This window comes from Lynx canadensis, chromosome D1 (assembly GCF_007474595.2).
Source record: "Lynx canadensis isolate LIC74 chromosome D1, mLynCan4.pri.v2, whole genome shotgun sequence".
NCBI classification, from domain to species: Eukaryota; Metazoa; Chordata; class Mammalia; order Carnivora; family Felidae; genus Lynx; species Lynx canadensis.
Window position 1 is genome coordinate 98681183 of NC_044312.2, and position 13281 is coordinate 98694463.

Here is a 13281-nt window from a genome sequence, read left to right on the forward strand (position 1 = left end):
TGATTCCACTCTTTCCTGCCCACCAGAGTGGATTTGTAGTACAAATGGAAGCTGAGAAAGAGGGTGGGAGACAGGGCTCTGAGTCCTGGCTCTTAATCCCGGACATCTGATCCAGGCTTGACCCATGATCTCTTTACCCATAACACGAAGGGATTGGTGAGTAAAAGGGTGCCTGAAGCTGGCCTTGGTTCAGTGCAGGTCTGCGGTGAAATGAGAAAAATAAAGCCAATATAGTATGTTTTCATGAAGGAAGTTAACTTCATGAAGTGTAAAAGTCTGTCCTTTATTCTGAGATTATGTCTTTCCTACCTTTTATAGTAAGCTGTCGTTTCTTTTGTGAAATGATGGTAGATGGTAGCTGGGTTTTTCTCCTGCATGTTTCTTTCCCATGTCTTCATTTAGCAAGTAAGAAGTTGGTAACTCTCTGTTGGCCCACCAAATCAGTTTGATGATGTTACTGACTTATGAATTGGAAAAGTGTAGGAATTAGTGGCCTAGATTATTTATTTATTTATTTATTTAATTGAGAGCAGGGAGGGGCAGAGAGAGGGAAAGAGAGAGAGAATCCCAAGCAGGCTCTGCACGGTCAGCACAGAGCCAAATGTGGGGCTCAAACTCACAAACTGTGAGGTCATGACCTGAGCTAAAATCTAGAGTCAGGTACTTAACCAACTGAGCCAGCCAGGTACCCCCTAGATATTTTTTAAGGCTCTCATCTATAAAACCCTGAAATCCTAGCCCTCTGGAGATAGTCCTAAGAAGGAAAATATAATGGTACAATGTAGGGTGGAGCTAGCTACCACTAATGTAACCCCACCTTCCAGTAAAAGGGCTTTGAGTCTGGGTCTTGGCCCTGAGATGCTGTGTTTCTGGTCCCTCTTTATCCTGCAGTCTTCGTGTGCTCTGCAAGTCTGGTAACCCAGAGCCCCAGCCATAGTCACTGCTACTCCTTCCCCAGCAGCCAGGTTCTCCTGGTGCTTTATCCCAGCTCAGAGCCAGGCTCCTGCACAAAGATGTTCAGTAAGTAGTTGTTGAATAAGTGAAAAAATGAGTTCCTATTTTATCTATGAAGAAATTATTACCTTTTTTCTTTTTTTTAACATTTATTTACTTTTTGATAGAGAGAGAGTACGAGCAGGGGAGGGGCAGAGAGAGAGGGAGACACAGAATCCGAAGCAGACTGCAGGCTCTGAACTGACAGCACAGAGTCCGACACGGGGCTCAAACTCACGGACCCTGAGATCATGACCTGAGCTGAAGTTGGATGTTTAACCGACTGAGCCACCCAGGCGCCCCATATGTCTTTTTTTCTTTAAGGAGGCTCCATGCCCAGCATGGGGCTTGAACTCATGACCCACATAACTATGAGAGTCATGTGCTCTCATAGATTAATAGAACAGAATAGAGAATACAGAAATGGACCCACAAACGTATGGCCAGCTAATCTTTGACAAAGCAAGAAAGAATATCCAATGGAAAAAACAGTCTCGTCAAATGGTTCTGGGAAAACTGGACAGCGACATGAAGAAGAATGAACCTGGATCACTTTCTTACACCATACACAAAAATAAACTCAAAATGTATGAAAGACCTACATATAAGACAGGAAACAATCAAAATCCTAGAGGAGAAAACAGGCAACAACCTCTTTGACCTCAGCTGCAGCAACTTCTTACTTGACATGTCTCCAGAGGCAAGGGAACAAAAGCAAAACTGAACTATTGGGACCTCACCAAGATAAAAAGCTTCTGCACAGCAAAGGAAACAATCAACCAAACTAAAAGGCAACTGATGGAATGGGAGAAGATATTTGCAAATGACATATCAGATAATGGGTCAGTATCCAAAATCTATAAAGAACATATCAAACTCAACACCCAAAAAACAAATAATCCAGTAAAGAAATGGGCAAAAGGCATGAACAGACACTTCTCCAAAGAAGACATCCAGATGGCTAACAGACACATGAAAAAATGCTCAACATCACTCATCATCAGGGAAATACAAATCAAAACCACAATGAGATACCACCTCACACCTGTCAGGATGCTAAAATTAACAACTCTGGCAACAACAGATGTTGGCAAGGCTGCAGAGAAAGGGGAACCCTTTTTGCACTGCTGGTGGGAATGCAAGCTGGTGCAGCCACTCTGGAAAACAGTATGGAGTTTCCTCAAAAAAATTAAAAATAGAACTACCCTATGACCCAGAAATTGCACTACTAGGTATTTACTCAAAGGATACAGGAGTGCTGATTCAAAGGGGCACATGCATCCCAGTGTTTATAGCAGCACTATCGACAATAGTCCAAGTATGGAAAGAGCCCATATGCCCCTCAAGTGATGAATGGATAAAAAAGATGAGGTATATATACACAGTGGAATATTACTCAGCAGTCAAAAAGAATGAAATCTTGCCATTTGCAACAATGTGGATGGAACTAGAGTGTATTATGCTAAGTGAAATAAGTCAATCAGAGAAAGACAAATATCATATGATTTCACTCATATGTGGAATTTAAGATGCAAAACAGATGAACATAGGGAAGGGAAGCAAAGATAATATAAAAAACAGAGAGAGAGACAAACCATAAGAGACTCTTAAATATAAAGAATAAACTGAGGGTTGCTGTTGGGGTGTTGGGTGGGGGGATGGGCTAAGAGGGAGTGATGGGCATTAAGGAAGACATTTGTTGGAATGAGCACTGGATGTTATATATAAGTGATGAATCAATAAATTCTATTCCTGAAATCACTATTACACTGTATGTTAACTAACTTGGATTGAAATTTTAAAAAGAGAGAGAGAGAGAGAGAGAGAGAGTCATGTGCTCTACTGATTGAGCCAGCCAGCAGCCCCTATCCATGAGGAAGCTAACTTATCCCCTTCCTTAAGCTCCCCAAAGACAGGGATGTGTACCCCCAGTGTCTAACAGCTGTCTTGTGGGTGCACAGGGAATATTTGAGATGAGTTTTTTTCTAACACCAAGTGGCTAACATGCTGCAGAAACTAAATTTGAACCCAAATCTTTTAACCCCAGTCCACTGCTCTCTCTTCCCCACCTTTGGCACATGGTAGACATCCATCACCAGCAGGGGTGAGGTCTGTGAGCAAGACGACCTCTCCAGACCTCCTCACATCAAACTCAGGGAGAAGGGTAAGCCTGAGCCAGGTCTTAACCTCGAGTGGAGATTTTATTCTGTTCACACGGGCTGATGAAGGAGGGGTGCATACAAGAGTTGCAAAGCTTCAAAACTTCACTTTTATCTTTCTCAAAGTAACAATTGCTCTTAGTTTAAGGAGTTAAATTTTGCTAAATACACCTTTAATGAAAATCAGCTCCTCTTCACTCCAGAGGCCACCATGATCACTCATTTGCGTATTTTTTCTGGTGTTTACCTTCATAACTCTAAAGGACAAACTTAGATGCTATGTCTCCATCTGTCGAGTTCCCCATCAACTATTGGCCACCCTGATGAAGGAGGAGTTTGCTTTTCTAAAGCAGTACCTGTTCCCCTCTTATGCTCAAGGTGGTTATAATTCCTGCTTACGTTAACACTTAATGTTGACCTTATTATGATTATATCATTTTTCCTCACTTGAGCTAGTGTACCAAGATATGCTTCTCTTCTTGGACAACTTTTTGTTTACCCCGAAGTTAATAATTACCTCTTTTTTTTTTTCACTTGCTTAGTATTCTGGATACCAAGCAATTATTTTTCTCAGGCCTTCTAACAGCACTTTGACATTTCCTCAAACCAACCAATTCAGATCATCTCTACTCATTCCGTTTTTTCTCACAGACCTCCCTAACTGCTTTTTCCTTCCACTGTACTGGTTGTTTCCATTGACCAGCACCTCGAATCCTAGAAGCTTCCTTCACCACTCTCCTGATTTAGACCCTCTGAATCCCATGTCACCTTCTAGCTTGGTTTATTCCAAGAAAAATAATGCTGCGTTATCTAAAAATGTCTTTACCTCCCTTCAACTTTTCATTGATAATTGAACTGAATACAGAATTACAGGTTGGGATCATTTTCCCTCAGGATTTTGATAGCTTGCTCTATTTTCTTCCAGCTTCTGATGTTTTTATAGAGCATTATGAGGCCATTCTGATTGCTGATCCTTTGTAAAAACAAAAACAAAAACAAAAACAAAACAAGAAACCTACCTTGCGTCTTGGGAAGTGTTTAGGATTTTTTTTTCTTCATCTCTAGGGTTCTAAAATTTCACAGCGATATGCCTCAGGGGGGTTTTTTCTGTCATCGTGCTTGGCACCCAATGGACCCTGTCAAACTAGAAATTCATAACCTTCAGTTCTGGGGAAAATTTTCCTATTACTTATTTTAATAATGTTCTCCCTTCCATTCTTCTGTTCTCTCTGATATTAGGCAGAGTGAGGGGTAGAGAGTAGTGGAAGGTTCTGTCCAGGGGAAGTCTCTCTGATGAAGTGACATTTGAGCAGAAATCTGAACGAGTATTGCCTCATTTACCTGAAGAAAATTCCTGACATCTTCCTTGTCAGGAAGCTTTGTTCACATGCCTGGTGATCTTTGGCTGAGGATCTACACTGAGAGGGAGGCACTACAGGCTGATGGAGGGCTCTGTGTGTGACTTGGGGCTTGTCAACTGGTGGAGTTCACTGTTAGGTGCTCTGGTGGCACACTAGCTTTTTCACGGGGCAGCTCCTTCCTCTGGGATTGCTTAGTTTTTCCAGAGAAGAATCTTCCAGTCTCCTGCCTGGAGGTGCTGAGAGAGGGAAGAGGTGGGGGTAGGGGATGGAGCAAAGGGGATGTCACCGTTCATTCACCCATGCTTACCGAATTGAATTCATCACTAAGTTTCACCCTCACTCCTCCTTCTGTGACTCCCTGAAATGCCTGGGCCTTTCTGGGATTCTGTTAGGCAAGCTTTTTGACTTCTTGTGGGCATTTTTCCCTGCAGGGTTTGAGTACCTGCTCCTACCATCCTTTCTCTTGTCCACAGATGTCTCTTTGCCCATTCTCCTTGTCCATTTAAATAGAATTTTAAGAGAACTTGCAAGTAAACATGTATTCAACCCAGTGTGTTTAACCAGAGCATAAGATACCCTGTGAAACAAATTCTTGCAAACTGATAAAGCTAAGAATTCTTCTTCTTCTTCTTCTTCTTTTTAAGGAAAAGAAAACCCTTGCAGAGTTTCCCTCCTGTAGTGAGAGCACTGTACTTGACAATCATAGAATTTTATGGGTGAAGTGACCTCAGACATTATGTACTCTCACCGCCTCATTTTACAGATGTAGAAAACGAAACCCAGACAGCATAAGTAACTCACCCAAAGTCACAGAGTAGAGAAATCTAAGGAGTCCCTCTATTTTCCACTTGTAATCCTACGCCATTCCCACTACCATTCAGCCTTCCCAGAAAAGCCCCTCAGGCAATAGAAAGATTTTCCTCTTGATGAGGCTTCCAAAGCAAATGCCTTTTTGCTCTCTGGGCCAATCTGACCCTGATCGGTCCCATCTGGAGAAGAACCATGACAATGAACTAGACATTGTTTCTTAGCAAGACCGGGAGTGCTCCTGGCATATTAAACTGAGATCATTTCTTAAAGGACAGAGTCAGGATAACAAATCCACCTTAAAATAAACCTCAAGTCAAATTACCAATTAACACCTAAATGTATTTAAGCAGAAATAAGTTTAATCGTCTAATTAATTTTTCACCAATTAAGTCCATTTTTACATGTTGCATTTTACACTGCCTTGGCAATGAAAGTAATTGGATTCCTTTATAACCACTTTCCACTTCCTGGTTTGCTAAGTAGTTCAATGCTATTGTCTGTCTACAGAAAATATAAATCCCCCCAAACTGGCCACATTGCAACTTCAGGAAGTTCATAAAGTACTCCTTTTGGGAGTAGCTGCAACATTTATTTATTTTTGGGACAGAGAGAGACAGAGCATGAACGGGGGAGGGGCAGAGAGAGAGGGAGACACAGAATCGGAAGCAGGCTCCAGGCTCTGAGCCATCAGCCCAGAGCCCGACGCGGGGCTCGAACTCCCGGACCGCGAGATCGTGACCTGGCTGAAGTCGGACGCTTAACCGACTGCGCCACCCAGGCGCCCCAAGGGAGTAGCTGCAAAGATGACAAGATATGATATCATGGAGTGGAAAAGGTGCCTGTGGTAGGCAGCCTCCAACGTGGCCCCTGGGGTTCCCTGCCTCCTGGCGCCCACACTCTTGTGCACTCCCCTGCCCTGGAGTGTAGGCTGGCCTGGTGACTCACTCTTAAGGAGTAGAACGTGGCAGAACTGATGGGATGTTACTATGGAGATGAGGTTTTGACTTCCAACTTAGTTGTTGCCCCTCCCCACCCTCGCCCCTCCCCCTCCCTTGACCTTTCTTTTTCTTTCCCAGGTCTAACCCTAACTGTGTCCTGAGCAACCCCACAGAAAGGCCCACTTGCCAAGGTGCCAAAGCCTCTGGCCAAAAGCCCCTTGAGTGAGCTTGGAGATGGCACCTCCTGCCCTGGAGACTGCAGTCCCTGGCAGGGGCCTGAGAGCAACCTCCTGAGAAACCCTGAGCCAGACCACCGAGCTAAGCCATTCACAGACTCCGACCTCTACCAGCTTCAGGCGATAATACATATTTACTGTTCTAAGCTGCTACATTTGGGGATAATTTATTATACAGCAACAGTGGAGGAGACCTAGGTATGGGTTCTGACTTTCAACTTCTTTGCAAAGCCATCTTGTATGTGTCCCTTCACTTCTCTTGATTATGCCTGTCACCTCTTCTGTAAAATGGGGGTAAAGACCACACCTACCCCACGGAGTTGCTGAGGGGTTCAAGGAAAAGAAAACTAATTTTAATATTTTTTTAAGTTTTTTTCAACGTTTATTTATTTTTGAGAGACAGAGAGAAGCAGAGAGTGAGCAGGGGTGGGGCACAGAGAGAGGGAGACACGGATTCTGAAGCAGGCTCCAGGCTCTGAGCTGTCAGCACAGAGCCTGACCCGAACCCACAATCCATGAATGAGATCATGACCTGAGGCGAAGTCAGAAGCTTAACCAACAAGGCCACCCTGGCACCCCAAGGCAACTAATTTTAAAATGATCATGAGATAGTAGAATTTTTATCTACACTATCTCATTTAATGTCTTTCTTAAGTGTGTTTGTTTGTTTTATAAACAGCACACAAAAAATAAAATCTTCGGTCTGGTCTATCTATCTATCTATCTTTCTATCAGGTTTAAAGATAGAGAAGAACATTCATAAGTATCATTTAATGTCTTTCAAATGGGAAAAAAAACACATGTGAAGCATATCCAGTAAATTGGAAAACCATACTCGTATCATTAGAGCCAATTCGTTTTATGATTTATTAAAACACTGTTTAACCAAACATCGAGCTTGGATCAACCTTAAATAAACCATATGCCTTTTAGAACTGATGGGTTTTAATTAGTTTTTTAATTAGCATGTGAGAAGTTTGTAAACCTGTTAGTTTTGCTATCTAAATCAGAAGAATAAACTTTATAAGATTCTCACAAGAGGAGCTCTTCAGGGCCAAGGTTAAGGCCCATGGACCCCCTCAAATGAATATGGCCCAAGCATAACTCTCTTCCACAACACCCCCAGGCCAGCCCTCATTACTGACCCCAAACTCTTCCTGCTGTCCAACCTGGAAACCGAGTCACCTACCCAGAATCCTCCCCTTCCACTCCTCACCCCACATCGTATCACCAATTCTTCAGAAACATTTCTTCCTCTCCACTCCTGTGCTGCCATTTTAGTTCATATTCATCTCTTCCACAGTGAATCATTAATGCAATTAATATTGTAATTCTAATAGTATACATGAAATATATTACATATAACTATAATATCATAATAAATATTAACAAATCCCATTTATTGACAGTGCACTATGTTTCACAAGTTCAACTCTAAGCTGATGATGAGACTTACAGGCCCCCTGTAAGCGGAGCTAACAGGTTGCTTCATTCAGCTCCGCAACAGCTATGCGAGATGGAAGGTTAAGAATAGGCTGCCTTAGTCTAAATCTCAGCTTTTCCACTTACTCTGTGCCTTTGGACAAGTTACTTAACTTCTCTGTGCTTCAATTTTCTCACCTGGAAAACAAGGATAAATAATAGCACTTACCCCATAAGGATTAAGAATATTTTAAATGCATAGAACAGTGCCTGGCAGTCAAAAAATGTTAGCTATTATTATTTTTGGGTCCATATCGTGTTTTCTCCAACACCTGCATCTCTCTAGGACAAACTATCCTTTCCAGAGCAGTCTGATTCTTCTTCTAAGGAGCCATTTGACCATGTCAGTCCCTTAGCATGGAACGTCAGGAACATAGGCCTTAGCATGGTCCAGCTGTCTAGCTCACCTCCCTGGCCCTCAGCTTCCACTTCTCCCCACCCCCTTCCCCATGCTCATTCCCCACTTAATGTCTCACTATTCCTAAAACATGCCCCTCTGAACTTAACTTTGTGTCTCCCCGCCAAGACAAATGAAGTACAGTGAAGAGATGGGCTCACTCAAGGGGTGGCAAAGGACAGCACCCAAGATGGCGGCTGGATGCTCCCACCTCTCTTTCAAACTCTGTAAGGATTAGAGACCGAAGAGCACTGGGATTTAAGTCCTTCTATGTGGCAGGGATAGCGCAGGCCTTAAAATAGCTGGGATGTTTGCTACCAAGAAAAGTCACATGAAAAGAAAACGAAGTAGGCCTTTTCCTACCTTCCCTGGGAGCACAGAACTGCCTTGGCTACCATCAGGAAAAAGAGAAGAAAGGAAGAAAGAAAGAGCTTGGACTTTAAAGTGAGCCCACGTCTAAATCCTGGCTCTCCCTCTGGAAACAAACACGTACCCTCACTTTCTTTGGCTGGGAAATAAGAATGATAATGGTTCCTTTGCAAAGTTGATGTGAGGATTCCAAGAGAAAACGTATGTAAAAGTACCCAGTACATCACGCGGGCTCTAAGTTAAAGGCTACCTTCCCATTTTCTCCTGAACTGTTGTCTGTGCCTATAAAGGTCTCCCTGTTCACCCCACCCTGGTGGGTGCCTGGTGAACTCCTACCCAATCCTCAAGTCCCAGGCTCAATGCCATCCTTCCAGAGAAGTCATCCTCCCTGGTCTTCTCAGGCAGAGTTCATGACTCCCGCCACTGTCTCCCCCTGAACTGGGGACTCCTCCAGAGCACGAACCACTGCTCAAACTCCTTTGGATCCTTAGCCTGGCATCATTCAAAAATAAATGTCTGTGGGGTAGTGTTCCATGATTTCCTTATGAAAATAAAGACTTCTCGGGGCGCCTGGGTGGCGCAGTCGGTTAAGCATCCGACTTCAGCCAGGTCACGATCTCGCGGTCCGTGAGTTCGAGCCCCGCGTCGGGCTCTGGGCTGATGGCTCAGAGCCTGGAGCCTGTTTCTGATTCTGTGTCTCCCTCTCTCTCTGCCCCTCCCCCGTTCATGCTCTGTCTCTCTCTGTCCCAAAAATAAATAAACGTTGAAAAAAAAAAATTTAAAAAATAAAAAAATAAATAAATAAATAAAGACTTCTTAGATGCTTTAAAATATTTTCTTTACAGTATTCTTTGTAATAGAGAAAATTTGGAAGCAATATACATGTCTAATAATTAGAGGTTATGTAAATTATGGTTAATCCTCAAAATGTGGTTTGCTGCCATTAAAATCATCTTACAGAAATGTACTGTTGACATTAAAAAAAATGTTCTCAATATACATTGTGAGGGAAAGAAGCAGGTTTCAAAACAGTACTATGTACAGAATGATCCCATTTTGTGACAAAAATATAAATGTTTATGTATGCATAAAAAAGGTCTGGAAGGACCCAGTGGTTGTCTCTGGGTGGGTGGAATTTGCATGTTTCTTTTCCTTCCTTATGCTTATATGTATTTTGTGATTTTTCTATAATGAGCATAAATTACTTTTGTAGTAAGAAAAAAATTTTTTAACTACCAAAATTGTTTTTCTGATTGTAATGCATTTTCATTGTAGAAAATTTGGAAAGTCTGAAAACTATAAAAAAGAAAAGATAATTACGCATGTTGTTCTACCAAGAGAGTCTATTAACATTCTAGTATATTTCTTTCTAGTGTTTTTTTGTTAATGTACATATGAATTTTTTAAACTACTTGAGATCAAACTGATCTATAGTTTAATGTCCTGAAATTTTTTATTATTACTATGAATATTTTCAAAAATTATTACAAATTCTAAATACTAGATGTCTAGCAAAGGGCTAGAGAAATCAGCTATCCTAGGAGGGAAACAACTAAAAAGAGGGTTAATGGTCTCCCAAGTACAGCATAAGCATTTTAAAGACTTTCCTAGGCCCTAGAGAGGCCTTACATTGTTTAAAACACTTTAACATATTCCATAAGAACAATTTTAACTATAAAATTTTTGAAGGGGCCTTTTATAACTTTTGCTATTGAATCTGGCTAAACATACTCATTTAATTACAACTGGTGAACAACTCACTTAATTTATAATTGGCTATAATTTCTCAGTAACTATTGTACATATTTGGGAACTCTTGCAAAGTGAGAAAAATCCAACCTGCCAATTGTTTTCAAACATAAAGAAACAGTAAATTTCAACAATCAATGATGTTAACATGCTGCTACATTTAATAGGTTTTTAATTAAACATTTCTTGATTTTACAGTTTCCTTTTCACATTTTGGAGCCAATAACTTTTTTTGGATTTCAAACTTTTTCCTAGGCCCTGAAAAAGTACCTAGGCCTTGAGTTCTGTGTCTCTCCTGCCTCGCTGAGGAAAATGCCCTGGCTGAGTCCCCTCGGCCAGTGGGCAGTCATGACAGACAGATGTTAGAAACTGTCAGCAAGGACAGGAGTCACTGCAAAGACCAGCAGCAGGAAAGGCCAATTTATCCACCAGAGTTGTTTTTTCTGTGCCAACCTCCAGATAGAAAGTAGGAAATTTTGGACAAGGGATTCCTGCACAAATAGATTTTTGCTTCTCAAGTACAGAAAGTAAACTGGGGAAGGAGAAGAGAAGGAGGGTGAGGCAGAAAAGGAAGAATGAGGGAGGGAGGGAGGGAGGGAGGGAGGGAGGGAGGGAGGGAGGGAGGGAGGAAGAAAGGAAGGCTACCATTCATTAGTTGTTTATTATTACTCCGTGCTGAGCTAAGTGATTTACGTATTTCATTCAATACTCATGACAATCCTATGAGATGGGGACTATTCTCACTCTCATTTTACGGTAAGGTTCCTAAGGCTGAGCCTGGCTAACTCATTGCCCCAAGGTCACACAGCTAGAAAGTGCTGGTCCAAGACTGTCCGACCCCAAAGCCTGTGTATTAGCCCCTATACCATATGGCCTCTCCACACGCACCTGCCCTATCCGGCCCTCCTACTTCCAGAAGAACAGAATTTAAAGCTGGAAAAACCCCATGAGACCAGCTCACCCTTCTTGTCTCTACTTTTGTCATAGCGCTGCTCCCAAGGAAAATCTTGCTCCCTGTCGGCATGTTGCTGAGCCAGGCACTCCCGTGGCCCAGGGGCACTGTGCCTGGCCTACAAAATGTGCTCAGGAGATGTTGGCTGAATTAATAAATTAAATAAATCTCTCATTTTGTTGAGAAGGAAGACCAGCGAAGGAAATCTGAGGGACCACACAGTCCAGGTAAAACCCACTCACAGTGACTCAACAAGGCAGTGGTGGCCGACTCTGGATGAGAATCCCAACCCGTGCTTTCTGCACTATTTAACTGAAATTTACACAGGACTTTCCTCTTTCTTTTATGCCACGTCCTTCTTACAACAACCATGTGTCATATGTGTCGTATGTGATCAAATCTAAGACCATCCATAGGACACGCTATTATTTTATGTTACAATAAGAGAGAAAAAAATGGAACAACACTGTCAAGCATCCTTGAGAGACACCCATCAACCAAAAGATGTATGCCTACCATGTGAAAAATGTGTGATGTTATCCATGTCTTAGAGATGTGGAACGGAGGCTCAGAGGAACAAAGTGGCAAGTCTTGGTCACAAAGCTATTAAGGGCCAGACATCTGTGATCCAAACCAGTCCAGGGCTCTCTCTACAATTGTCCCTCAAGGACTATGATTTGATGACTGGGTTTTGGGGGGCGGGAGGGTGGAAAAGCTATTTAAATGAGCATCTTCATTCAACTGGTGACATAGCTCCTTCCCCACTAGATTATAAGCATGACACCTGACAGCTGTTTTCCCAGCACCTAGCACTGTGGCTAGCACAGAGCAAGCCCTCAAAACATATTGGGGCACCAGGGTGGCCCAGTCGGTTAAGCGTCTGACTCTCGACTTCCGCTCAGGTCATGATTTCATGGTTTCGTGGGTTCAAGCCCTGCGTCGTGTTCTGTGCACTGACCTCGCCATGCAGAGCCTGCCTAGGTTTCTCTCTCTCTCTCTCTCTCTCTCTCTCTTTCTGCCCCTCCCCTACTCACGCTCTGTCTCTCTCAAAATAAATACATAAACTTAAAAATACACATATCTAAGACATGGAAAGGGTTCATACTATGAGGGATACCAGAAGTGCAGAAAACATGGGCCTAAGTTAGAAGTCCACTACCTTGGGGCAGTCCTATGCTGCTGATATCCCAGGCAAGGGGAAAGGCAAGTGCAGAATGGCGGTGGGGTGGGGCAGGAGCCCAGGACTTCCGATGGGTCCTGACACAGACAGACCTGGTCAGAATCCCAGCTTTGCCAGCTACTAGCTGTGGGACCTTGGGTAAGTTACTGACTCTCACTCAGTCTCTTTTTCCTTGTTGGTAAAACAGGAAAAACGCAGTTCCGCCAATCTCTTGAGATGGTGTGAGAATTCAACAAGAAAACAAAAGTAAAAAGCTTAGCATGGTGCCTGGCACATGGCAAACAATCCATCACAGCTAAAGCCAGGTAAAGGAAGAAATATTGGTCTTATGCCATCTTGAACAGAATCACACCAGCTGGAGGGTGGGGGATTTCATAATTGGGAACCCTCAGCCTCAGACTGGCCATAGAAACAGACAGTCCTGCGGGAAAAGACCTCCCACCCACTTTTTCAAGATCAAATACACAAAATAAGAAATGAGAATTGAGAAATCACCATAGACACTAAATGAACTAAAAGAATCCTAAGCACTCACCTGGGTGAACCTAAAGCAAAAATGGTTAAACCCTGCATAGAATAGACGATTTTCTAGGAAAATAGAAAATATTACAGCTAATTCCAGAGAACTTTTAAAGATACAAGAAAGAAAGAAAGA